This window comes from Eptatretus burgeri, chromosome 7 (assembly GCF_056783735.1).
Source record: "Eptatretus burgeri isolate ZD-2024b chromosome 7, Ebu_testis_v1, whole genome shotgun sequence".
NCBI lineage: Eukaryota > Metazoa > Chordata > Myxini > Myxiniformes > Myxinidae > Eptatretus > Eptatretus burgeri.
In genome coordinates, this window is record NC_140967.1 from 50276318 (window position 1) to 50301427 (window position 25110).

At 46.3% G+C, this 25110-nt stretch overlaps 1 long non-coding RNA gene across 1 annotated transcript; it reads right to left on the minus strand.

Moving 5' to 3' along the window:
- Positions 1-5338: 5338 nt before the first annotated feature.
- On the minus strand, positions 5339-24862 carry LOC147023244 (uncharacterized). The gene is made up of 3 exons (XR_015059730.1): positions 24331-24862; positions 5617-6094; positions 5339-5442 (listed from the first exon to the last, which is right to left on the minus strand). It is a non-coding gene; the product is annotated as an uncharacterized LOC147023244 (long non-coding RNA).
- Positions 24863-25110: the final 248 nt, after the last annotated feature.

A 25110-nucleotide genomic window follows, 5' to 3' on the forward strand; every position in this document is an offset into this window, starting at 1 on the left:
TTTAACACGGCCAGGGTTTTTTGTGGTCTGCAGCCATCATTGGGTTCGTCGTGCAACTCAGTACTTGAGCACCTGTCCACTGCATTTTGGGATTCAACTCGAAAGGATGAATGATGTGCCAGGTTAACACAGCGGCATTGGGGTTGCAGGTTGTGCAGATGAAGCACGTTTTCTTTTGTGCCGTCTCATCTGGGTTTGCTTCACGGCCACATGATTAATGCCATTTTTGGCTCTGGTTGCTTTCTGTGTTGTGGTGCCTATGATTTTTGATTAACGTCGTTTTGTTCCGCTTTGTTTTTTTTTTATGCCGTAGGTTGCTTTGCCGATTTTGCTTATCAGTATAATGGTCATTTTATACTCATGTTTTTAGGAGGGAGGAATGTGGTGTATTGGCGTACGTGGGCAGGGCACAATGCGGGGAGCGTTGTGGGAGCGTGGAGGAGTGGTTTTGGTCACATGTCCGCAAGGCATATAGGTGTTCGTCATATAGGTGTTCGCAAGGCATATAGGTGTTCGGCAAGGCATATATGACACACGCGCGCACACACACACACACACACACACACACACACACACACACACACACACACACACACACACACACACACACACACACACACACACGCACACGCACACGCCTCATCCATTACATTATACCGTGGTACATGTAAGCGCCGCACAGCTGATGATTTTGACGCAATTTCCGGTTACTTCGGCCTGAATTTGGGATCAGCGATCAAATGTAAATCATGATTAAAAATTATTTTTTGATGATGCTGGAGATGTCTTTATTAAAATTAACTTTGGGAAAAAATAAATGAATAAATAAATAAATAAACGATCACTTCTGGTCCAGAATAAAAGAAATTAAAAGTTCTGGAAAGAGTTTCAAAATCACTCCTGGTAATGTTAAATACAAAATAAACACTTCCTGTCGTGAAAAAATCACTTTTCGAAGGATAAAATTAACTTTGGGAAAAAAATAATTGAATAAATAAATAAACACTTCCGGTCATGATCTCCTGGCATGCATCATTCCCCATGAAAAAACCGGAAATAAAAAAAAACCAAGCAAAAAAAAAACGGAAGCAAAAGGGTCATAGCCAACGACACGGATTCACAATTGGCAGGGTATTGTGTTGTTTTTGTTGTTTCCTATTCTCTCATGTACACACGTCAAGTAATATTCACAATATAGAAATAAAACCCAATCGTGTTTATACACCGCACAGCGTTTAACAACAACCGGAAGCAAAACGTCATAGCTAACGACACGGATTCGAAATAGCCAGGGGTATTGTGTTATTAACCTCTGCCATCGAAGATGGATGGAGGTTACTGTTTTCACCCATTTCTGTTTGTTTGTTTGTTTGTTTGTTTTTTTGTTTGTTTGTGAACAGTATTACGGAAAAACTCCTTGACGGATTTCGACGAAACTTGGTGGGGGGGGGGGGGGGTTAGGTCTGGTCCAAGGATCATGGCATTAGATTTTGGACTTGGTCCAAAATCCAATATGGATGCTATGGCGGCCAATTTGAAAAAATATTTGAATTATTTTTTTTTTGGCATTTCTACATGTTTTAAGTGATTTCCAACAAAAAAAAAACATGCCAAAATTATAATTGCGGCTGATTTTGGAACTTCAGGTGGATTTACCCACGTAAAATCAATTTCTGTCTCAAGGAATCGAGTTATGACGAATGAATTGAGTATGTAAAAGTTAAAAGTAAAAGGGAAAGTTGCAAATTATAACTCTGTGAGCACTGTTGACGTCAAATTGAATGAATAAGATATCAGGTTCACTTGAGTGACCTAGCAGTATTGGCGGCGGAGGTTTTGCACTCTACCGAGTGCTCCCCCTCTAGTTGTTGTTGTTGTTGTTGTTTACCTATTCTCTCACGTCCACACGTTAAGTATGAAGCTCACTGCGTTCGCTATAAGAGTTGATGCTCTATAAGAGTGGAATGCTCCAAGACCCCGTCCGTTCCTCAGTGATGCGCGAACCGCGCCGAGGTCCGATCACCTCGGACTGCCTTGACGCTGGCAAGCTCTCCCCGGCTGTGGTCTCCACGTAGCTCCTTGGCTTTCTCCGACTGACTCTCTCCAGACTTCGGGCTCTACTCGGCTCTCCGACCCCTCCAGACTGCCTCGAAGCTCCGTTCTGCTCGCCCTTATATAGGGCCGGGGGGACGAGATTTGGCCTTTGCTCTCTGACCCTTGACCTCTGACCTCTGCCCGGAAAGCGGACGTGGTAGAGATCACCGGTCCTCTGGATCCGATTCTCTGAGACGAAGCTTCCACGCAAAGCGGACGTGGTAGAAATCAACACCCTTCGACCCCCACAGGCCCCGCCCCTTTCTCTCCTGTGATCCGTTTTTCGAGGCGAAGCTTCCACACAAAGCATACGTGGTAGAAATCACCAGACTTGCGCTGCACGGCGAGAGAACCCTTCCCTCTCCCTGCAGCAATGTCGTTTGATCGGATCCGCCGCTGCTGGCGCAAAGATGGCGTCGTTTTGGGATCGAAGGTGAGGCGATCTTTGTGGCGTGGAGATGTTGACGGTTGCTGGCGGAGTGGTGAGGATGGTGTGGTTGTTGAGAGGCAGGTGTGGTTGTGGTTAAGGGGAGCGATGTTGGTTGTTGTAATGGTGGTGGAGATGTGGTTGGTTCAAAATAACGATAGAAAAAGAAAAACCTACCTCAAAGGATCACAGCCCTGTGACATGAATAATTCGCATTAAACAACGGTGGGGGAATCTAACTGAACACAGACTTATCGATCCAACTGAACTATGGACCTTTATGTTGTTCTGTGAATTTCCACAGCCGTAACAATACCTTAACATGCCATGCGTTTAAAGCATGGAAATTCCAATGGATTTTTGTAATCAGCCTAATCAACTCAGGATTTCATCACGATCATTCGGGTGTGTTACATTCAACATCAGAATGCTCCAGGAGCATTCCATAAAAAAAAAATGACACGCACACACGCACACACCTCATCCATTACATTATGTAGTGTCTTCGAGGGACTACAGGCTTCAGAGTCTTGTGGGTCATCTGGGTCTTTTGAGTCATCTGGGTCTTCTGGCTCTTTTGGGTCCTTATGGACTTTTGCGTCATCTGGATCCTTGAGGACTTTTGGGTCCTCGGTGTATTTTGGGTATTTTTGATCCTCAGTGTATTTTAGATCCTCTGGATTTTTTGGGTCTCCTAGATATTTTGGGCACTTGGGGACTTTTGGGTCATCTGGGTCTTTGGGATCTTCTGAGTCTTTTGGATCCTTGGGGTCTTTTGGTTCTTTTTGGTCCTCAGGGACTTTTTGGTCATCTGGGTCTGTTGTGTCCTTGGGGTCTTTTGGGTCCTCAACTTCTAGGTCACTGGGTCTTTTGGATCTTCAGTCTTTTAGTTCATCTGGGTTCTCAAGGTATTTTGGGTCTTCTAGGTTTTTTGGGTCCTTTGGGACATCTCGGTCTTTTTGATCATCTGAGTCTTTTGGATCTTCGGTGTATTTTAGGTCTGATGGGTCTTTTGGGTCCTCGGGGTGTTTTAGTTTATCAGGGTATTTTAGGTCTTCAGGTTATTTTGGGTGCTCAAGAACTTTTGGGCCTTTGGGGTCTTTTCAGTCTTCTGGGTCTTTTGGGTCATCTGGGTCATTTGGCTCTTTGGGGTTATCAGGGTATTTTGGGTCTTCTGGGTCTTTTGAGTCCTCGGGGACATCTAGGTCTTTTGGGTCACCCAAGTCTTTTGGGTCTTTAGGGTATTTTGGGTGATCTGGGTCTTTTGGGTCATTGGGGTCTTTTGATTGATCGGGGTATTTTGGGTCCTCAAGGTCTTTTTGGTACTCATGGTCTTTAGGGATTTTAAGCATCTTGGGAGTCTTCAAAGGTCGAAGGGCTCTCAGCAGTCTAAAGTGTCAAAAGGTACATTCCACAGTACCTTTTGCTTGTTGTCATTCGAGGCAGTTTTATTGGATACTAGACGAATGACCCGTGAACCCGTTGGGCTCCGTTGAGACAGCGGTTGATAAAAAATATATTTTATAATTTTTTTTCGTTGCTCCATTTGAATGAAACTTGATACTGAACACCGCAGGAGAATGGTGAGTAATGTGGCCCTAAAATTTTTGCGCTTTCGTGTACTGTTTGGCTGTATTTCAGGAACATACATACATACATACATACATACATACATAAATATACAAGATGAGAGTTTTCGTAATATATAGATAAAAGGTCTGCAGAAGCAAGGTGATCATTAATTCATTCCCCAGTTACACATTCATTGTGTGTGTTTTGTGCCAGTTAGACACGACTTTGTTTTTGCATACAAAGTCAAGGCTCGTGGAAGACCGAGTACACTGAACGAATCAGGAAGCAACAGAACAAAAGCAACAATAGAGGTTGAAGGAGAAGGACAAAATAGAGGGAGACTTGAACAAATAATGGGTGTGGGGAGGAATGAGGGGCAGGGGAGGATGCATGGGGTGGACATTATGGATACAGAAGGAAACTCTCAGGAGGGAAAACTGTGAATTTGGAATGAGGTGAGCTTGTGGTTGGGGGAGAGAGTGGTGGTTAACAAGGGTAAAAAAAGATTATGCTTTTTGATGGGGATGATCTGAGATGGTGGTGAACAGCTGTCTTGAAGACTTGGAAGGAAGAATGAGATCGAAGAAAATGTTCCACAGGTGGGAAAAAGGAATAAACGATTTTTTTTAAAGGTTTTAAATCAGATAGCTTAAAGGTTTCAATGTTTTAGTCTGACCTGGCAATGTTGTGTGGATCTTTTGTATCATTATTAGACAGGATGATTCTTTTATCATTTATTTTCTGACAGAGAGTGAAAATCAGGGGAAGTAAATCATCATGATGCAGTCAAGACAGCATTCCATTCCATTAATTGGGACCATACTCTGTGTAGGGCATTGGTGCTGCCTAAGCAGTCTCCTTGGCTATTTGACACAATCCTGGATGGGTCGCCACTCCGACACAGTATACCAGCAAGCTGGAACTCATTTTGGTGACCTCGGAAGGATGACAGGCAGTCAACCCCACCTGGTATTAATTCAACAGACAAGTGGGATTTGAACTCCCGATCCTAGGACCCCAAGCCCACCATCCTAACCATTAAACCAACATCAGGCAAAAAGACAGCATAATAAGTCAAAAATTTAAATCATAATGTGAGGATGAATTAAAGAATACAAGTACTATATCTAAGAATCTTTCTTCCAACGTTACAGCTATCTCCTTTAAAGCCAAATTAAATAGTTATCTTGTCAATGTTAGGTTTCATGTTTAATTTGCTGAATGATGCAAGTCACACTTACCCTTGAGAATGTGAACCATTCAATTTTGCAAACAAGAGACTCAGAACTTGTTCTTTTTGTTGCCAGGTCAAGTCAGCAATGTCCACCTTCTTCCCAGCAATGTCAGCCCTAAAATGACAAACTGGATAAATGTAACACATTTTCAAATATGAACACAGCATACACCTCTTGTATCCAGGCATGGACAATTTAAAAAAAATCCAGGCTCATATAACTCTTGATCTGAGTAAGTTCTACAGCACCAGAATCAGTTTCTGTAAACCTTGGTACGGTTTATCTTACCAGCTATTGGTCTCCATCATGCCATCGTCGACAATGTTGGTGGTGTGACCACTTTTCCAAAATGGACACATATGCTGTGGTTTCAGTTTGCCTGCAAGAGCAACCTGGCCATGCTGGTTACTTGCAGCTTTAGCTGCACGTAGCTTATTGTTGCTGACAATTTCACGTTGCACTTGGTGTAATGCTTCCAATAATACAACGTTCCATATCTCAGCGCTCAGACAGCACTCCTCGTGCGAGACTCCGTATGTGCGCCGCACCCAAGTCACGCAATCGTGACTCCTGCTTCATTTCAACCATCTTGCGGTTTACCTCGTGCTTCGCTTGTAGCTCCTGTCGCAGGGCTTCCAACTTAACTTGGTGATCCTGATCCTGCTCGGATAGCTTACTCTGCAAGGTGTCAATGCAATCGAGCGACCTCTCTGCGCAGCTGTATCACCTCACCAACTTTCTCTTGAACAATCTGGTTCTGCAACTCCTGCATGGAGGGTTTTCATTAAGGAAACTCAGCATTCTGAATGAAATAAAAGTCCAAAACTGGAGCATCATATATACCGAATGATTATAATGAGCAACATTTTTGTTCATTCATAATGATCAGAACTATGAAACCACTGGAATGTCAGGCCAAAAGCTCACAGGTTGTTCAGGGTTACCGAGTTATCATGTCGACCATGAGTCGAATTTTATCATGTCCAAAAGGTGGAATGCTCCCGACGCCACGTCCTTTTAAAATCTATAAAATTAATACTCGAAGAATTTTGTATAAAGAATGGCTTCTCATGAAAAACAGCTCAGACCTCACATGATACATGATTAAATGCTCTTGGTGGACGTTTCCTAAACCTGGACCTATTGTTATCTGCTGGTGGACATAAAATGTAATGTCTTTCAACTGTTCTTTTTGAGTGGAAAATGTCATTCATAACAAATGAGCATTAAATACAAGGGATGCCAGTATACACTTTTGTAAGCGTACTCTTACCAGGTCATATAAACAGGTCAAACGACAGCATTTTTCGATAGCAAAGCAGCCTCAGAGTTGCACTACCAGAGGAAATTTTGAAACTGCACACAACTCTATGTTTATACGATCCTTCCTGCAGAATGAAGAATCTTATATTTAATAGGAAACATGTATAATAGTTTCAACACCAACAAAAACTGTCTCTGGCCTCATTCCCACCTATCGGCAGTATATTGCTGTACCATCACCACTGCCTGCACTCACTACACTCTCGCCACTGCCTGCATTCGCTACACCGTCAACACTGTTTGCACTCGCTGCACCCTCGCCACTGCCTGCACTTGCTACACCCTCACCACTGCCTACACTTGCTACACCTTCACCACTGCTTGCACTAACTGCATCCTCACCACTGCCTACACTTGCTACACCATCAACACTGTTTGCACTCGCTGCACCCTTGCCACTGCCTGCACTTGCTACACCCTCACCACTGCCTACTCTTGCTACACCTTCACCACTGCTTGCACTAACTGCATCCTCACCACTGCCTACACTTGCTACACCATCAACACTGTTTGCACTCGCTGCACCCTCGCCACTGTCTGCACTTGCTACACCCTCACCACTGCCTACACTTGCTACACCATCAACACTGTTTGCACTCACTACACCCTCACCACTGCCTGCACTTGCTGCACCCTCAACACTGCCTACACTTGCTACACCGTCAACACTGCTTGCACTCACTACACCTTCACCACTACTTGCACTAACTGCATCCTCACCACTGCCTACACTTGCTACACCATCAACACTGTTTGCACTCGCTACACCCTCACCACTGCCTGCACTTGCTACACCCTCACCACTACTTACACTTGCTACACCGTCAACACTGCTTGCACTCACTACACCTTCACCACTGCTTGCACTAACTGCATCCTCACCACTGCCTACACTTGCTACACCATCAACACTGTTTGCACTCGCTGCACCCTCGCCACTGCCTACACTTGCTACACCTTCACCACTGCTTGCACTTGCTACACCCTCACCACTACCTACACTTGCTACACCGTCAACACTGCTTGCACTCACTACACCTTCACCACTGCTTGCACTAACTGCATCCTCACCACTGCCTACACTTGCTACACCATCAACACTGTTTGCACTCGCTGCACCCTCGCCACTGTCTGCACTTGCTACACCCTCACCACTACCTACACTTGCTACACCATCAACACTGTTTGCACTCGCTACACCCTCACCACTGCCTGCACTTGCTGCACCCTCAACACTGCCTACACTTGCTACACCATCAACACTGCTTGCACTCACTACACCTTCACCAGTACTTGCACTAACTGCATCCTCACCACTGCCTACACTTGCTACACCATCAACACTGTTTGCACTCGCTACACCCTCACCACTGCCTGCAATTGCTACACCCTCACCACTGCCTACACTTGCTACACCGTCAACACTGCTTGCACTCACTACACCTTCACCACTGCTTGCACTAACTGCATCCTCACCACTGCCTACACTTGCTACACCATCAACACTGTTTGCACTCGCTGCACCCTCACCACTGCCTGCACTTGCTACACCCTCACCACTGCCTACACTTGCTACACTTTCACCACTGCTTGCACTAACTGCATCCTCACCACTGCCTACACTTGCTACACCATCAACACTGTTTGCACTCGCTACACCCTCACCACTGCCTGCACTTGCTACACCCTCACCACTGCCTACACTTGCTACACTTTCACCACTGCTTGCACTAACTGCATCCTCACCACTGCCTACACTTGCTACACCATCAACACTGTTTGCACTCGCTACACCCTCACCACTGCCTGCACTTGCTACACCCTCAACACTGCACTTGCTACACTGTCATCACTGCCTGTACTCACTGCACCCTCACCACTGCCTGCACTCGCTGCACCATTGCCACTGCCTGCACTCGCTGCACCCTTGCCACTGCCTGCACTCGCTATACCCTCACCACTTCCTGCGCTCTCTACACCCTCACCAGTGCCTGCACTTTCTACACAACCCCACAACTGTTTGCAATCACTACACCCTCAACTGTGCCTGCATTCTCTACACCTACAACATTGCCATTCTCCTTTGCAAACTCATTCCACAAACATAACCAAATTTTCTCTACAAATTATTCACATTCTGATACCTGCTGTAAATTGTCGATCCATTCATTCAACCTCGCAAGAACGATCTTCATGTGAGCTATTTCCTCACACTTCCTACAACAATGACTCTCCTCTGTTTCCACTATCCCTGATATGGCCCACGTTAAACATCTATCACACCGTTTGTAATCTTCCTCCAACTGACTTGACTGATCAACAAAGAAAGACAAACTTGTTCGCCTGAGCCTGATGCTTCCAAATAAAACGAATACAATTACCCACTAATCTGTTACAAACGCAACTGCAACTTTGAGTGACACTAAATAGCTAACACCTGATACAAATTCATGATAACAAATAAGAAAAACAAACAAAAAAGTAAGTACTTAACATGTTCTGCCTTACGAAACTCTGAAATCTGCATGTAAACCCTCAACTGGAAGTCAAATCACAAAAAGTTTTTTTTTTAATTCCATAACACATTCAGCAAAACCACAGTGAAAACAGGTACCCCAAACCAACTGACTTAATGATCCCCCAACAATGGTGAAAACAGCATGATTTATGGATAATAATTCTTATATCATATCCACATTCCTCATCTATTGGTTTCATTATCATAAATAAGTTAACATTCCTTTATATAGGTATGTAAGCACAGGTGCATATTCATGGTTCACAGCAATTATTGAGAAAATTATTCAGAAACTATATCGTTTATCCAAACTGAAAGCATATACGGTATTGGTAAAGTATGAATGTTTAATCAATGACAAGATAAATTAAGGGGTTTGTTGATTTTTTTTTATTTTTAATCACAAAATAAGGATGTCTATAATGGCACTGTTTCACACCAAAAAACACATTGACTTTGAAATGGGGATGCTGGCAACACATTGTGTGAAATAGGGCTCAATGTCAGTGAATGACGACATCCAATGATGTCACAATTAAATGAATGTCTCAAAAGGTCAATAATGTGTGTAAGCACCATTAGAACAAATGACTGCTGCCATTCTCCTCCTCATCCCCTGAATAATCCAGAGAGGGAATCCAAAGGGAGTCATTGCATTCCTGGTGCAATGCAGTCTCTAACTGTGCCAGAGTCTGTGCAGGAGAGTCCATTTTCGTAATTATATGCCCAAGGATGTCCCAAACATGCTCTATTGGATTTAAATCAGGACTCCTTGTTGGCTAGGGTGATTTTGTGATGGCTTTGTTGCAAAAGAAGTCGTTAACTTGTCGAGAATGATGGGGGTCTGGCATTGCCATGCATGGATACAGGTCTTCTGAGAGAGTAGGTGTTTATCAAAATGTGAACGAAGAACACAATCCAAAACGTTCCTACGGTACTTTTTGCCTGTTTTTCCTTTTTGCCTGCACGGTGACAAGTTTGCAATTGTAACAGGCAGCCCCACATCAAACAGATCTGCCACCAAATGGGATGGAAGCTCCAATGTTCTTCAGTGTATGAGCTGTGCTAGTTCCTGCCAAGCCCAGGTTCTACCATCAGTCCCATGCAGGATAAATGTGCTCTCATCAGACCAATGGATCTTTTAAATCCAGGATGCAAAATTCTCATGTTGATGTGCCAGCACCATGCCAAGCAGGCTGCTTTTTGTTCTGGGGTGAAAAGAGGGCATCATATCGGTCTCCTGCCTTTGTAGCCTGCAGCACGAATCGGATTTTTTTATTTTGTATACATTGTCGAGGCTCATAAAAGAGCTAACACATAAACATTTAACAAGGGGAGCAGAAGACATGAGGTGTGGGAGAGGGAAGCACAAAACAAGAGAAATTGGGGAACAGAGACACGAGGAGATCTGTGGACAGGAGAGGGATGGAGCTGGGTACATGGGGTAAATAAGATGGACACTACAGGGACTTTCAGGAAGGAAAACAGGGAATTTGAAGGAGGTGAGCTTGGGGTGGATTATCGGGGGTAGAAAACATCAAGATTTTGGATGGGGGAAGATGTGAGATGGTGGTGAAAAGCTGTTTTGAAGACCTGGAGGGAGAAGTGGGATTGAAGAGAGTGTGGGAGTTTGTTTCAGAGGCAGGAAAAAGAGGAATGAAAGAGTGAAGGTGAGCAGGGATTCTTAATTTTGGAAGTTTCACCAGAAGGGGTTTTTTGGCAGACCTTGAGTGCCCTGAGGAAATATAGGGGCCTGAGGAAGAGGCAGATCACAGCAGAGTGGAGGGCAAGGCCAGAGAGGAGATGGAAAGACCACCAACCTACCTGTGGTGAGAGAGTGAAAGACCCAAAGACTCAGCTTCATCGTGGGAGATGCCAATGATCCTAAAAGCCTTGGTTTCCACAACATGAAGTCAAGTTAAGTGTGAGGCAAGAGCACCATCCCAGAGTGGGGAGCAGTACTCAATCAGACTGTGGATGAAAGCTTTGTAAGTGAATAGAAGCTTAGGTATGCCAAGGAAGGACTTTGCACGATGGAGGATGCCCAGTCGGCAACTGGCTTTGGAGGCCAGGTTGGAGATGTGGCTTTCCCAGGAAAGATCGTCGCAGATAGTGAGACCCAAAAGCTTGAATGAAAGGACTTCTTCAAGGGGATTGTTGAAAAAGTAGATGTGGGGGTTTCCAGACTGTTCTTTCAGAGAGACATGGTGAGGATGTGAGATTTGTCAGGATTGAAAGACCTATTCCAAGTGTTGGACCAACTTATAATTTTATCCAGTTCTGCAGAGAGTGAAGAGGCTGCTGCTTGCCGATCTAAGGGATGAGAGATGATACGGCTGAAGGTGGAGTCATCAGTAAAGAGATAAAGAGGATTTTCCAGGGAATCTGAGAGATCATTGAAGAAAACCAGAAAAAGCACAGGGCCAAGAACACTGCCTTGAGAAACTCCAGCCTGGAGAGAAAAGGGGATAAGAGAATTCCATGAAGAGCTATGCATTGACTGCGACAGGAGAGGAAGTCTGTGAACCATGAGTGGAGATGACCTTCAATACCATCGAAAGATAGATTGGTGAGCAGGGTAGGCTGTCAGATCGTATCAAAAGTACGTGATATGTCTAGGGATATGGCTCTGATTTCATGTCCGGCATTGAGGACCTCCATCCATTGTTGGGAGAGCAGATGCAGCATATCCAGGTTGGAGTGACCTGGTCTAAAACCAAATTGATGATCGGAAATCAAGCCATTAAAGAAGAGGAAGGATTTAATGTCTGAAGAGATGATGGATTCCATAACCTTGCTGGTGATTGGGAGAAGGCTGATTGGTTTATCGTTACAGGGATCCGTTTTTGCACCTTTTTTATGTGGAGCAGTAATGCGGGACGCGCGCCGAGCCGCGGGTGCAAAGTGCGGCCTTTCCGAGGAGAAGTCGGATCAGGAATGATACACGCCCACTTCTGATCCGTCCAATCAGCAAGCGCGGGGCGGTTTGACCCCGCCTCCAGGCGCGTCGGAGTAGAATCGATATATACAAATCCGAGGATCAGGGGAGACTCACGCCCCTTTTACTCCGTCCAATGGGCGAGCGTGGCTCCACCCCCGAGCTCGTTCTGATCCAGAAATTTGCATATGGGTTCTCCTGCCAGACTATAAAGCGCCGAGCGCGGGGCGAAGGCAGTCAGTAAGGGAAGAGTCAGTTTTTGGAGAGCAGAGTGTGGCAGCGGCAGAGTGTGGCAGCGGCAGTCAGTTGGAGAAGAGTCAAGTCGGGTCTGGAGAGGAGAAGTCTGTCGGAGCTCGCAGTCTGTCGGGGAGCTGCAGAGAGAGGAAGCCTGGAGCGCGGTCGAGGTGATTTGCTGCAGTCGGCTGAGGAGAATTGAGGAGGGGACCGGATAGCTCAGGTCCGAGGCAAGGAAGACAGCGGTCGGCGACGAGCTCGCAGTGGAGTCGCTCGTCACGGGACCCAAGCAAGCCAGCTATCCTCTTTCCCCAGAGCATCAACAATTCTCCCTTTCCCCCCCACGCTGAGATAGTGCGAAAAGGGGGGCCCCGTTCCCACCCCACTCCAAGCAGTGCCAACGAAACCCACGAAGGAGCGCGGAGTCGGGGCACCGCCGCGCCGCCACATTTGCGACTCATCACAAGACACGGGTAGGATCCACCCGGTCTCACAGCCCACAGGCCCCGTCTGCCCCCTTGTCTTTGAGGGTGGCCCTTTTCTTTTGCTTTTGAGTAAATGTGTTGTTGGCGCCGTCTGTAAAGTAAAACTGTGTAAGTGTTGCCGTGTGCACGCGTAGTCGGTAGTAGATCTGCATTGTTGTGTTTCTTTTGTTACATCTGCTTTTGGTGCATAATTGTTGTAATTGTATATGTGTGCTCTCTGTGTGCCGCGGAATAAATGTGCATTATGTTGAACTGTTTTTCCCGTTTCGCTTCGTCTTTTCTTTAATTGAATCTCCATCTTGCTTCACGCAAAGGGTTGGTAGTGGGCTTAATACACCCGATAATTAATCGGAAGAGTCGAGGCCGACGATAACACCGCTCGGTTATCCCGATAGTATGGAACGGGTCGCTTAAGTGGCCCGTGTCCGGAGTCGACCTGTGGCGAGGTGCGATCGCCCGGTCTACCCTCCGTGTGGATACTTAGGGAGGTCGAATTTGGCGAACAACCCTATCCCACGCAGGGGGCCGATTGGCACGATCGTGGTGAGGCCGAAAGGCCTACCCATGACTAGCTCCCGGCGTTAGTCCGAGAGGGTCACGACAGAATTGTCCGTCCGGTGGGCGACGTGCCACGATTCGAGTTACGTGGCCGTTCGCACGCCGGCGGGCGCGAATTCGCAACAATATATTGAACCCAATCATCAAAAATATATACATTTCCCTCTCCACCCCCCCAAAAAAAACAAAATAAATGAATGCCCCCCTCGTATTAAGGGTGCTGTGTGAATGAGCTTTCCGCCATGATAAATCAAATGTACAGCACAGGTGCTCTGAGCACCTTACCCAGTAACTTTATAAACTGTGGGTCCTGTGAGCTTAGATTGACACAGAATATGTTTGGAACATGGAAGAAAATTTGGTGTATGTAATCATTATCGCATTACTCACTGTTCTTTATCATGCTATGACAAGAGAAAACAGGGAATCCTGTCGGGTTGCACACATGGACAGTGTAAATAAACGAATCCACATCTTTACTGTACAGGTTGAGGGGAACATACTGCAACAGATATATATATATATATATATATATATATATATATATATATATATATATATGTATGTTTGTATATATATATATATATATATATATATATATATATATATATATATATATATATATATATATATATATTGTTATTTAATTCGCGCCCGCCAGCGTGCGAACTGCCACTTTCCACGAATAGTAGCAGCTCACCCACCGGACGGACAATTCAGTCGTGACTTTCCAGAGCTAAGCCGGGAACCAGTCACGGGTGGGTTTCCAATCCCCACCACGTCCGAGCCGATTGTCTTCCCGCGCAAGATAGGGTCACTCGCCGAATTCGATATACCTAAGTACCTGCGCGGGCAGCCGACCGGGCGACCGTACCTCGACACAGGTCGGCCTGGACACGGACCGCTTAAGCGGTCCGTTCCGTTCTGCAGTGATAACCGAGCGGGTATTATCGCCCAACCTCGCCGGATCCGATTCTATTGAACAGGTGTTTAAAACCCAGCAATTTATTCCGCGATGCAAGATGGCATTTTCAATAGGGAGAAGACGCAACGAAAGGGGTACATTTCAACAAAGCACATTTATTTACCATTTACACAAAACACGTATGCAGTCAAGGCAATGAAATACAGTCATACACGTATTCAAGAAACAAAAACAATCACAGGACGGGGACAAAGACACAAGCAAGGGAAAGCACTACGACCGAATATTATTATTTCACAGGCACTTAACAGGTTTTACTTATGGACACGGCGCCACCAACATTCATTCGAAAGAAAAAGAAAAGGAAAAGACCACCCCCATAGACAGGGGGTCAGACTGGGCCCGTGGGCCTTTATGGCGTGGGACTTGGCTGACCGAATGGGCTCCACGAGACCGATGCTGGTTACCTGCACCCTCGTGGTGCGACGGTCGGCGAGCTCTCTCCGGCACTCTCCTCTCGTGCGCGCCCCGACCCAGAGGGAAGGCACCCGGAACTCGAACCACAATGAAGCAGCAGCAATCACCCGATGACAAAGGCTCGACTCGGCTCAATTTTAAAAGGCTCGACGACAAAAACACACCAGCTGCGAGCTCGGCGAGCAGCCACCACGAAGAAGAAAAAACGCACGAGCTGCGAGCTGCCAGTCGACGAGAACACACGAACTACGAGCTCGACGAGCAGCCACCACGAAGAAAACCTCGCACGAAGCAAACCACACGAGCCCCGACGACAAAAGGGCTCGACGACCAAAGACACGAACTGCCAGACCTGGCGTCCTGCACGCCCTTATATCCCCTGGGGTCCAACCCCTTTCTCCTCCCCGTTCTCTGCTCCACCCCCCTTCCAGTTCCTGAGAGAAGCTTCCCGAAAAGGGGCGTTCCTCCGTTCCCAGCGCCTCATTCCACGAACCGACCAATGGCGAACGATCTGCCTCGCCCTTTCCCACACCAAGTGCGGAGAAAACAGGTGGGAATATTAGGCAGGAAAAATCCGCGCGCCCTCAAGCTCCTTCCTTTTGCTCGCGTTTATTGATTGAATGCGGAAAGATGGTTGTAATGTGTCCGTGGAGAAGAAGGGAATTGATAGCTGGCGTAGCGGCGAAGGTGGTTAGGTGGTGGAGGCGATCGTGGTTGTGACGGTGGCGTAGTTGGCATTGTGGTTAAGGGGAGCGATGTTGGTTGTTGAAATGGTGGTGGAGATGTGGTTGGTTCAAAATAACGATATAAAAGAGAAAAACCTATCTCAAAGGTTCACAGCTCTGTGACACGAATAATTTCCATTAAACAACGGTGGGGAAATCCAACTGAACACAGACTTACTGGAATAACTGAATAAGGAACCTTTATGGTGTTCTGCGAATTTCCACAGCCATGACAATATATATATATATATATATATATATATATATATATATATATATATATATATATATATATATATATATATATATATATATATATATATATATATATATATATATAGTTACGGTTGTGGGGGTAGATGGAAGAATTTAATAGGAAGTTTAGCATTGTGTAGAGTTGCTTGTTCTGTGGACGAGTAGAAAGCAACTCGATGTAACTAAATTTGGGAATCTGAGCTTAAGTGTTACGTGTCACCACACGAGGGGTGGTGCAGTGTTAAGTCGCCAAGGGGGTAAGAAGAAGTTCCCCCCCAGTCCGTGATTGCCCTCTGTGATTTTTCCCTCTGTATTTTTATTTCACCAGTATACTTAAAGCTGAGTACCAGAATAATTAAAAACGGGGGTGGGGGGGGTTCTTTTCATTTTGTTCCACCCTTTGTTTGTACTTGTGTCTGTGTGTGAGGCCTCAACTGAAGGATTCAATTATTTCATGTCATTATTATTTCCTTTTGAATTATCGTCTTTGTAAATATTTGTCCATGTTCTTTAAATGTATTCCTTTTAAGAAATTGTATTCATCCATTTGTAGTGGGGTTCGTGGATAAACCCCCTTGTGCTCTCCTGGTGCAGTGCTCCTGTGTCGTACTCCTCCACGCGTCTGCCATTCCACTCCAAGCACGTGTTAAAATCTCCGTTGATCAACGTGTCCGCCTCCTCTTATTAAGGAACCGCTCGGCCATCCAGGGGCTGGCAGTGTTAACCGCCCATCACCACAAATTGGGTCGGAGGGTTAACCCGGGCTTCCACCCCGCGACAATATATATATATATATATATATATATATATATATATATATATATATATATATATATATATATATCTTCTTATTTCGGCTGCTCCCATTAGGGGTCGCCACAGCGGATCATCCGTTATGATCCGCATACTGATTTGGCATAGGTTTGACGCTGGATATCCTTCCTGACGCAACCCTGGCCACCTCTTACGACACGAGGGTAGTGTCTCACAGCCCTCCGAGTCTCACTGCCCTCCGAGTCTCACTGCCCTCCGGACATTTCACTGGCGACGAGTCTGTTTCGGATCGACGTGTGCAGAGTGCCTGGTTTCCTTGCTATTGACTTGGAGTCATTGCCGGAGCAATTGGATTATGAGGCGCGCGGAGCGCCGGGAAATTCAGCGCAGCTCACGCGGTTCGAGTTCGATCACCTCGCAAGGATCCCAGGGAAGCGCATCGCGAGTTTCGCGCACCCGCGGCCGCACGCACAGTCTTCGGTGCGGGTCGAGTCCTGCAGCCAGACGTCTCGCCGTCACCTGCGAGTTCACGTCGAGTGAACGACGGCCGCGCTCGGAGTTCGTTTTATTTCTGCTTTGCAAGCCTCGGGAATGGTTTCTGCGATGCCACGGCTAAAGGAAGAGGACATTAAGTTCAGCTCAGACGCGGCGTCGGCCGTCGCACAAGCTCTGAGAGATGTCCGGAGTCTTGATGGCCAGTGCGCGGCAGATGATCCGAAGGTCAGCACAGTGTACCAAGCGCACGTAGTTGCACGCACAGTCTTCGGTGCGGGTCGTGACCGAGCGTTGCAACGCAGCCAGTCGGACGGCGGTCTGAACACTCAGGGACGTCTACGGTGTGTGTGCCGAGGGTCATTGGCCATCATAACGGTCATGAATGGCGGTGTGCGAAGCGACCCCTATGTCCCGGGTCGAGACCTACTGCCGGAACGGTGTTTTGTGCATGGCGTACACTTTTACGCCCCGGGTCAAGTCTTGCAGCCTGGGCATAGCGATCCCGGTGACCCGGAGCAGGAAATGCAACCAATGTTGAGCCTGTTTTCAATTGGTCCGAAGGTGACAAGACCAATGACAGTGGAGGCCGAGGTGAATGGGGCACCGATCGTGTTTCGAGTTGATACCGGGGCTGCAGTGTCGGTCATGGGAGAACGGACCGCTCGTGACCTCCGCGGTGTTCACCTGGTCAAGACGACCTTTTCGCTGTACACGTACACCGGCGAAGTGATTGCACCACTTACTGTGACAGACGTCTCGGTGGTCTACCAAGGTCAAAGCGCCTTACTCTCATTGTTTGTGGTACGAGGGGAGGGGCCCGCCTTTTTGGGCCGGGACTGGCTGGCTCGCCTCAGGCTAGACTGAATGGCGTCAGCCGGTGACCTTGGACGGCCCATGCTGGGCAGTTGGGTTTCGATGTGAGGAGGAGGAGTTTCCTGGTTCGGAGTTCGTACCTCCAGGTGCACCTGTGCCTCCTTCGGGGCACGTACCTCCGTTTTGGCCCGGGCCTCCCTCGAGACCCGAGGGCGAGGTTCCAGCGGCAGGAGCCGCGACGATGCAACATGGGTTTCCGTTCATTGTGTCCTGCAACTACGATATACGGTTCTGGAGCAACGGGAGCCATGCCAGCTGCGACGGGCTCTCGCGCTCCCACGGCGCTCGTGATACAGTGCACACCCGTGTCGTTCAGGCGATTTCAACGGTGGATTGGAGCGAGCCGGTCGCGGTCAAGAAGTTCGCGGAACGCGACCATCGACGGTGTCCTCGTCGACGTTCAGATGACGACCGGCACGCAAGTCGCCTCGACGTTGTGACAACCAAGAGGCGTACACGCAATGTGTTTCATAAATTGCTAATTGTTGTGTATTTGATTCTCGCAGCACGAGTGATTAAGCTTAGCGTTGTTAAAGCAAATGCCGACAGGCCGCGTGTGAGCATGTGTTTGGTTGAGATCGAGCAATATGATCAATATGATGTGGAGAACTTGCGGACGATCGTTGCGAATAAAGAGGTCTTTCTGATTTCCAGCTGCGAGGACAGTCTGCGGTTCGCTACCCTCTCATGTGTGGGAATTATACTGGGAGAGCGCGCTGTACGTGAAGGGAAGTTTGCATCTGCGCAGACGATGTTCTTGTTGCTTTATAACATGGCTGAATGTGATGCGTGGTTTTGTATGGGATTGCTGGGACTGCAGCCGGCTAATTGCCGGTTCGACTCTCATGTGGGACGCCGGCGCTGTTCAGCGTCGCCCCTCCCATTGCTCTCGCGGGGGCCAGGCCGTTATCTTCCCAAAGCCGCCCCAGATGTGCGAGCTTATCAAACGGGCAAGGACGGGCGAGTTTGGCAATCTTGGGCAAACGGAGCTTGTTGGCCAGGGGGCGGGAGGTCGTCGCGACCTCGCCGGTTGGCGTGTAAGCATGAGCCACCTGGGGGTGCTTCTGCTGCGTAGTGATACTGTGCTCCCCAACTTGCTTCTTTATATCTTTAACACGGCCAGGGTTTTTTGTGGTCTACAGCCATCATTGGGTTCGTCGTGCAACTCAGTACTTGAGCACCTGTCCACTGCATTTTGGGATTCAACTCGAAAGGATGAATGATGTGCCAGGTTAACACAGCGGCATTGGGGTTGCAGGTTGTGCAGATGAAGCACGTTTTCTTTTGTGCCGTCTCATCTGGGTTTGCTTCACGGCCACATGATTAATGCCATTTTTGGCTCTGGTTGCTTTCTGTGTTGTGGTGCCTATGATTTTTGATTAACGTCGTTTTGTTCCGCTTTGTTTTTTTTTATGCCGTAGGTTGCTTTGCCGATTTTGCTTATCAGTATAATGGTCATTTTATACTCATGTTTTTAGGAGGGAGGAATGTGGTGTATTGGCGTACGTGGGCAGGGCACAATGCGGGGAGCGTTGTGGGAGCGTGGAGGAGTGGTTTTGGTCACGTGTCCGCAAGGCATATAGGTGTTCGGCAAGGCATAAATGACACACGCGCGCGCGCACACACACACACACACACACACACACACACACACACACACACACACACACACACACACACACACACACAGACACAGACACAGACACAGACACAGACACACACGCACACGCCTCATCCATTACATTATACCGTGGTACATGTAAGCGCCGCACAGCTGATGATTTTGACGCAATTTCCGGTTACTTCGGCCTGAATTCGGGATCAGCGATCAAATGTAAATCATGATTAAAAATTATTTTTTGATGATGCTGGAGATGTCTTTATTAAAATTAACTTTGGGAAAAAATAAATGAATAAATAAATAAATAAACGATCACTTCTGGTCCAGAATAAAAGAAATTAAAAGTTCTGGAAAGAGTTTCAAAATCACTCCTGGTAATGTTAAATACAAAATAAACACTTCCTGTCATGAAAAAAATCACTTTTCAAAGGATAAAATTAACTTTGGGAAAAAAATAATTGAATAAATAAATAAACACTTCCGGTCATGATCTCCCGGCATGCATCATTCCCCATGAAAAAACCGGAAATAAAAAAAAACCAAGCAAAAAAAAAACGGAAGCAAAAGGGTCATAGCCAACGACACGGATTCACAATTGGCAGGGTATTGTGTTGTTTTTGTTGTTTCCTATTCTCTCATGTACACACGTCAAGTAATATTCACAATATAGAAATAAAACCCAATCGTGTTTATACACCGCACAGCGTTTAACAACAACCGGAAGCAAAACGTCATAGCTAACGACACGGATTCGAAATAGCCAGGGGTATTGTGTTATTAACCTCTGCCATCGAAGATGGATGGAGGTTACTGTTTTCACCCCTTTCTGTTTGTTTGTTTGTTTGTTTTTTTGTTTGTTTGTGAACAGTATTACGGAAAAACTCCTTGACGGATTTCGACGAAACTTGGTGGGGGGGGGGGGGGGGTTAGGTCTGGTCCAAGGATCATGGCATTAGATTTTGGACTTGGTCCAAAATCCAATATGGATGCTATGGCGGCCAATTTGAAAAAATATTTGAATTATTTTTTTTTTGGCATTTCTACATGTTTTAAGTGATTTCCAACAAAAAAAAAACATGCCAAAATTATAATTGCGGCTGATTTTGGAACTTCAGGTGGATTTACCCACGTAAAATCAATTTCTGTCTCAAGGAATCGAGTTATGACGAATGAATTGAGTATGTAAAAGTTAAAAGTAAAAGGGAAAGTTGCAAATTATAACTCTGTGAGCACTGTTGACGTCAAATTGAATGAATAAGATATCAGGTTCACTTGAGTGACCTAGCAGTATTGGCGGCGGAGGTTTTGCACTCTACCGAGTGCTCCCCCTCTAGTTGTTGTTGTTGTTGTTGTTTACCTATTCTCTCACGTCCACACGTTATATGAAGCTCACTGCGTTCGCTATAAGAGTTGATGCTCTATAAGAGTGGAATGCTCCAAGACCCCGTCCGTTCCTCAGTGATGCGCGAACCGCGCCGAGGTCCGATCACCTCGGACTGCCTTGACGCTGGCAAGCTCTCCCCGGCTGTGGTCTCCACGTAGCTCCTTGGCTTTCTCCGACTGACTCTCTCCAGACTTCGGGCTCTACTCGGCTCTCCGACCCCTCCAGACTGCCTCGAAGCTCCGTTCTGCTCGCCCTTATATAGGGCCGGGGGGACGAGATTTGGCCTTTGCTCTCTGACCCTTGACCTCTGACCTCTGCCCGGAAAGCGGACGTGGTAGAGATCACCGGTCCTCTGGATCCGATTCTCTGAGACGAAGCTTCCACGCAAAGCGGACGTGGTAGAAATCAACACCCTTCGACCCCCACAGGCCCCGCCCCTTTCTCTCCTGTCATCCGTTTTCGAGGCGAAGCTTCCACACAAAGCATACGTGGTAGAAATCACCAGACTTGCGCTGCACGGCGAGAGAACCCTTCCCTCTCCCTGCAGCAATGTCGTTTGATCGGATCCGCCGCTGCTGGCGCAAAGATGGCGTCGTTTTGGGATCGAAGGTGAGGCGATCTTTGTGGCGTGGAGATGTTGACGGTTGCTGGCGGAGTGGTGAGGATGGTGTGGTTGTTGAGAGGCAGGTGTGGTTGTGGTTAAGGGGAGCGATGTTGGTTGTTGTAATGGTGGTGGAGATGTGGTTGGTTCAAAATAACGATAGAAAAAGAAAAACCTACCTCAAAGGATCACAGCCCTGTGACATGAATAATTCGCATTAAACAACGGTGGGGGAATCTAACTGAACACAGACTTATCGATCCAACTGAACTATGGACCTTTATGTTGTTCTGTGAATTTCCACAGCCGTAACAATACCTTAACATGCCATGCGTTTAAAGCATGGAAATTCCAATGGATTTTTGTAATCAGCCTAATCAACTCAGGATTTCATCACGATCATTCGGGTGTGTTACATTCAACATCAGAATGCTCCAGGAGCATTCCATAAAAAAAAAAATGACACGCACACACGCACACACCTCATCCATTACATTATGTAGTGTCTTCGAGGGACTACAGGCTTCAGAGTCTTGTGGGTCATCTGGGTCTTTTGAGTCATCTGGGTCTTCTGGCTCTTTTGGGTCCTTATGGACTTTTGCGTCATCTGGATCCTTGAGGACTTTTGGGTCCTCGGTGTATTTTGGGTATTTTTGATCCTCAGTGTATTTTAGGTCCTCTGGATTTTTTGGGTCTCCTAGATATTTTGGGCACTTGGGGACTTTTGGGTCATCTGGGTCTTTGGGATCTTCTGAGTCTTTTGGATCCTTGGGGTCTTTTGGTTCTTTTTGGTCCTCAGGGACTTTTTGGTCATCTGGGTCTGTTGTGTCCTTGGGGTCTTTTGGGTCCTCAACTTCTAGGTCACTGGGTCTTTTGGATCTTCAGTCTTTTAGTTCATCTGGGTTCTCAAGGTATTTTGGGTCTTCTAGGTTTTTTGGGTCCTTTGGGACATCTCGGTCTTTTTGATCATCTGAGTCTTTTGGATCTTCGGTGTATTTTGGGTCTGATGGGTCTTTTGGGTCCTCGGGGTGTTTTAGTTTATCAGGGTATTTTAGGTCTTCAGGTTATTTTGGGTGCTCAAGAACTTTTGGGCCTTTGGGGTCTTTTCAGTCTTCTGGGTCTTTTGGGTCATCTGGGTCATTTGGCTCTTTGGGGTTATCAGGGTATTTTGGGTCTTCTGGGTCTTTTGGGTCCTCGGGGACATCTAGGTCTTTTGGGTCACCCAAGTCTTTTGGGTCTTTAGGGTATTTTGGGTGATCTGGGTCTTTTGGGTCATTGGGGTCTTTTGATTGATCGGGGTATTTTGGGTCCTCAAGGTCTTTTTGGTACTCATGGTCTTTAGGGATTTTAAGCATCTTGGGAGTCTTCAAAGGTCGAAGGGCTCTCAGCAGTCTAAAGTGTCAAAAGGTACATTCCACAGTACCTTTTGCTTGTTGTCATTCGAGGCAGTTTTATTGGATACTAGACGAATGACCCGTGAACCCGTTGGGCTCCGTTGAGACAGCGGTTGATAAAAAATATATTTTATAATTTTTTTTCGTTGCTCCATTTGAATGAAACTTGATACTGAACACCGCAGGAGAATGGTGAGTAATGTGGCCCTAAAATTTTTTCGCTTTCGTGTACTGTTTGGCTGTATTTCAGGAACATACATACATACATACATACATACATACATAAATATACAAGATGAGAGTTTTCGTAATATATAGATAAAAGGTCTGCAGAAGCAAGGTGATCATTAATTCATTCCCCAGTTACACATTCATTGTGTGTGTTTTGTGCCAGTTAGACACGACTTTGTTTTTGCATACAAAGTCAAGGCTCGTGGAAGACCGAGTACACTGAACGAATCAGGAAGCAACAGAACAAAAGCAACAATAGCGATTGAAGGAAAAGGACAAAATAGAGGGAGACTTGAACAAATAATGGGTGTGGGGAGGAATGAGGGGCAGGGGAGGATGCGTGGGGTGGACATTATGGATACAGAAGGAAACTCTCAGGAGGGAAAACTGTGAATTTGGAATGAGGTGAGCTTGTGGTTGGGGGAGAGAGTGGTGGTTAACAAGGGTAAAAAAAGATTATGCTTTTTGATGGGGATGATCTGAGATGGTGGTGAACAGCTGTCTTGAAGACTTGGAAGGAAGAATGAGATCGAAGAAAATGTTCCACAGGTGGGAAAATGGAATAAACGATTTTTTTTAAAGGTTTTAAATCAGATAGCTTAAAGGTTTCAATGTTTTAGTCTGACCTGGCAATGTTGTGTGGATCTTTTGTATCATTATTAGACAGGATGATTCTTTTATCATTTATTTTCTGACAGAGAGTGAAAATCAGGGGAAGTAAATCATCATGATGCAGTCAAGACAGCATTCCATTCCATTAATTGGGACCATACTCTGTGTAGGGCATTGGTGCTGCCTAAGCAGTCTCCTTGGCTATTTGACACAATCCTGGATGGGTCGCCACTCCGACACAGTATACCAGCAAGCTGGAACTCATTTTGGTGACCTCGGAAGGATGACAGGCAGTCAACCCCACCTGGTATTAATTCAACAGACAAGTGGGATTTGAACTCCCGATCCTAGGACCCCAAGCCCACCATCCCAACCATTAAACCAACATCAGGCAAAAAGACAGCATAATAAGTCAAAAATTTAAATCATAATGTGAGGATGAATTAAAGAATACAAGTACTATATCTAAGAATCTTTCTTCCAACATTACAGCTATCTCCTTTAAAGCCAAATTAAATAGTTATCTTGTCAATGTTAGGTTTCATGTTTAATTTGCTGAATGATGCAAGTCACACTTACCCTTGAGAATGTGAACCATTCAATTTTGCAAACAAGAGACTCAGAACTTGTTCTTTTTGTTGCCAGGTCAAGTCAGCAATGTCCACCTTCTTCCCAGCAATGTCAGCCCTAAAATGACAAACTGGATAAATGTAACACATTTTCAAATATGAACACAGCATACACCTCTTGTATCCAGGCATGGACAATTTAAAAAAAATCCAGGCTCATATAACTCTTGATCTGAGTAAGTTCTACAGCACCAGAATCAGTTTCTGTAAACCTTGGTACGGTTTATCTTACCAGCTATTGGTCTCCATCATGCCATCGTCGACAATGTTGGTGGTGTGACCACTTTTCCAAAATGGACACATATGCTGTGGTTTCAGTTTGCCTGCAAGAGCAACCTGGCCATGCTGGTTACTTGCAGCTTTAGCTGCACGTAGCTTATTGTTGCTGACAATTTCACGTTGCACTTGGTGTAATGCTTCCAATAATACAACGTTCCATATCTCAGCGCTCAGACAGCACTCCTCGTGCGAGACTCCGTATGCGCACCGCACCCAAGTCACGCAATCGTGACTCCTGCTTCATTTCAACCATCTCCTTGCGGTTTACCTCGTGCTTCGCTTGTAGCTCCTGTCGCAGGGCTTCCAACTTAACTTGGTGATCCTGATCCTGCTCGGATAGCTTACTCTGCAAGGTGTCAATGCAATCGAGCGACCTCTCTGTGCAGCTGTATCACCTCACCAACTTTCTCTTGAACAATCTGGTTCTGCAACTCCTGCATGAAGGGTTTTC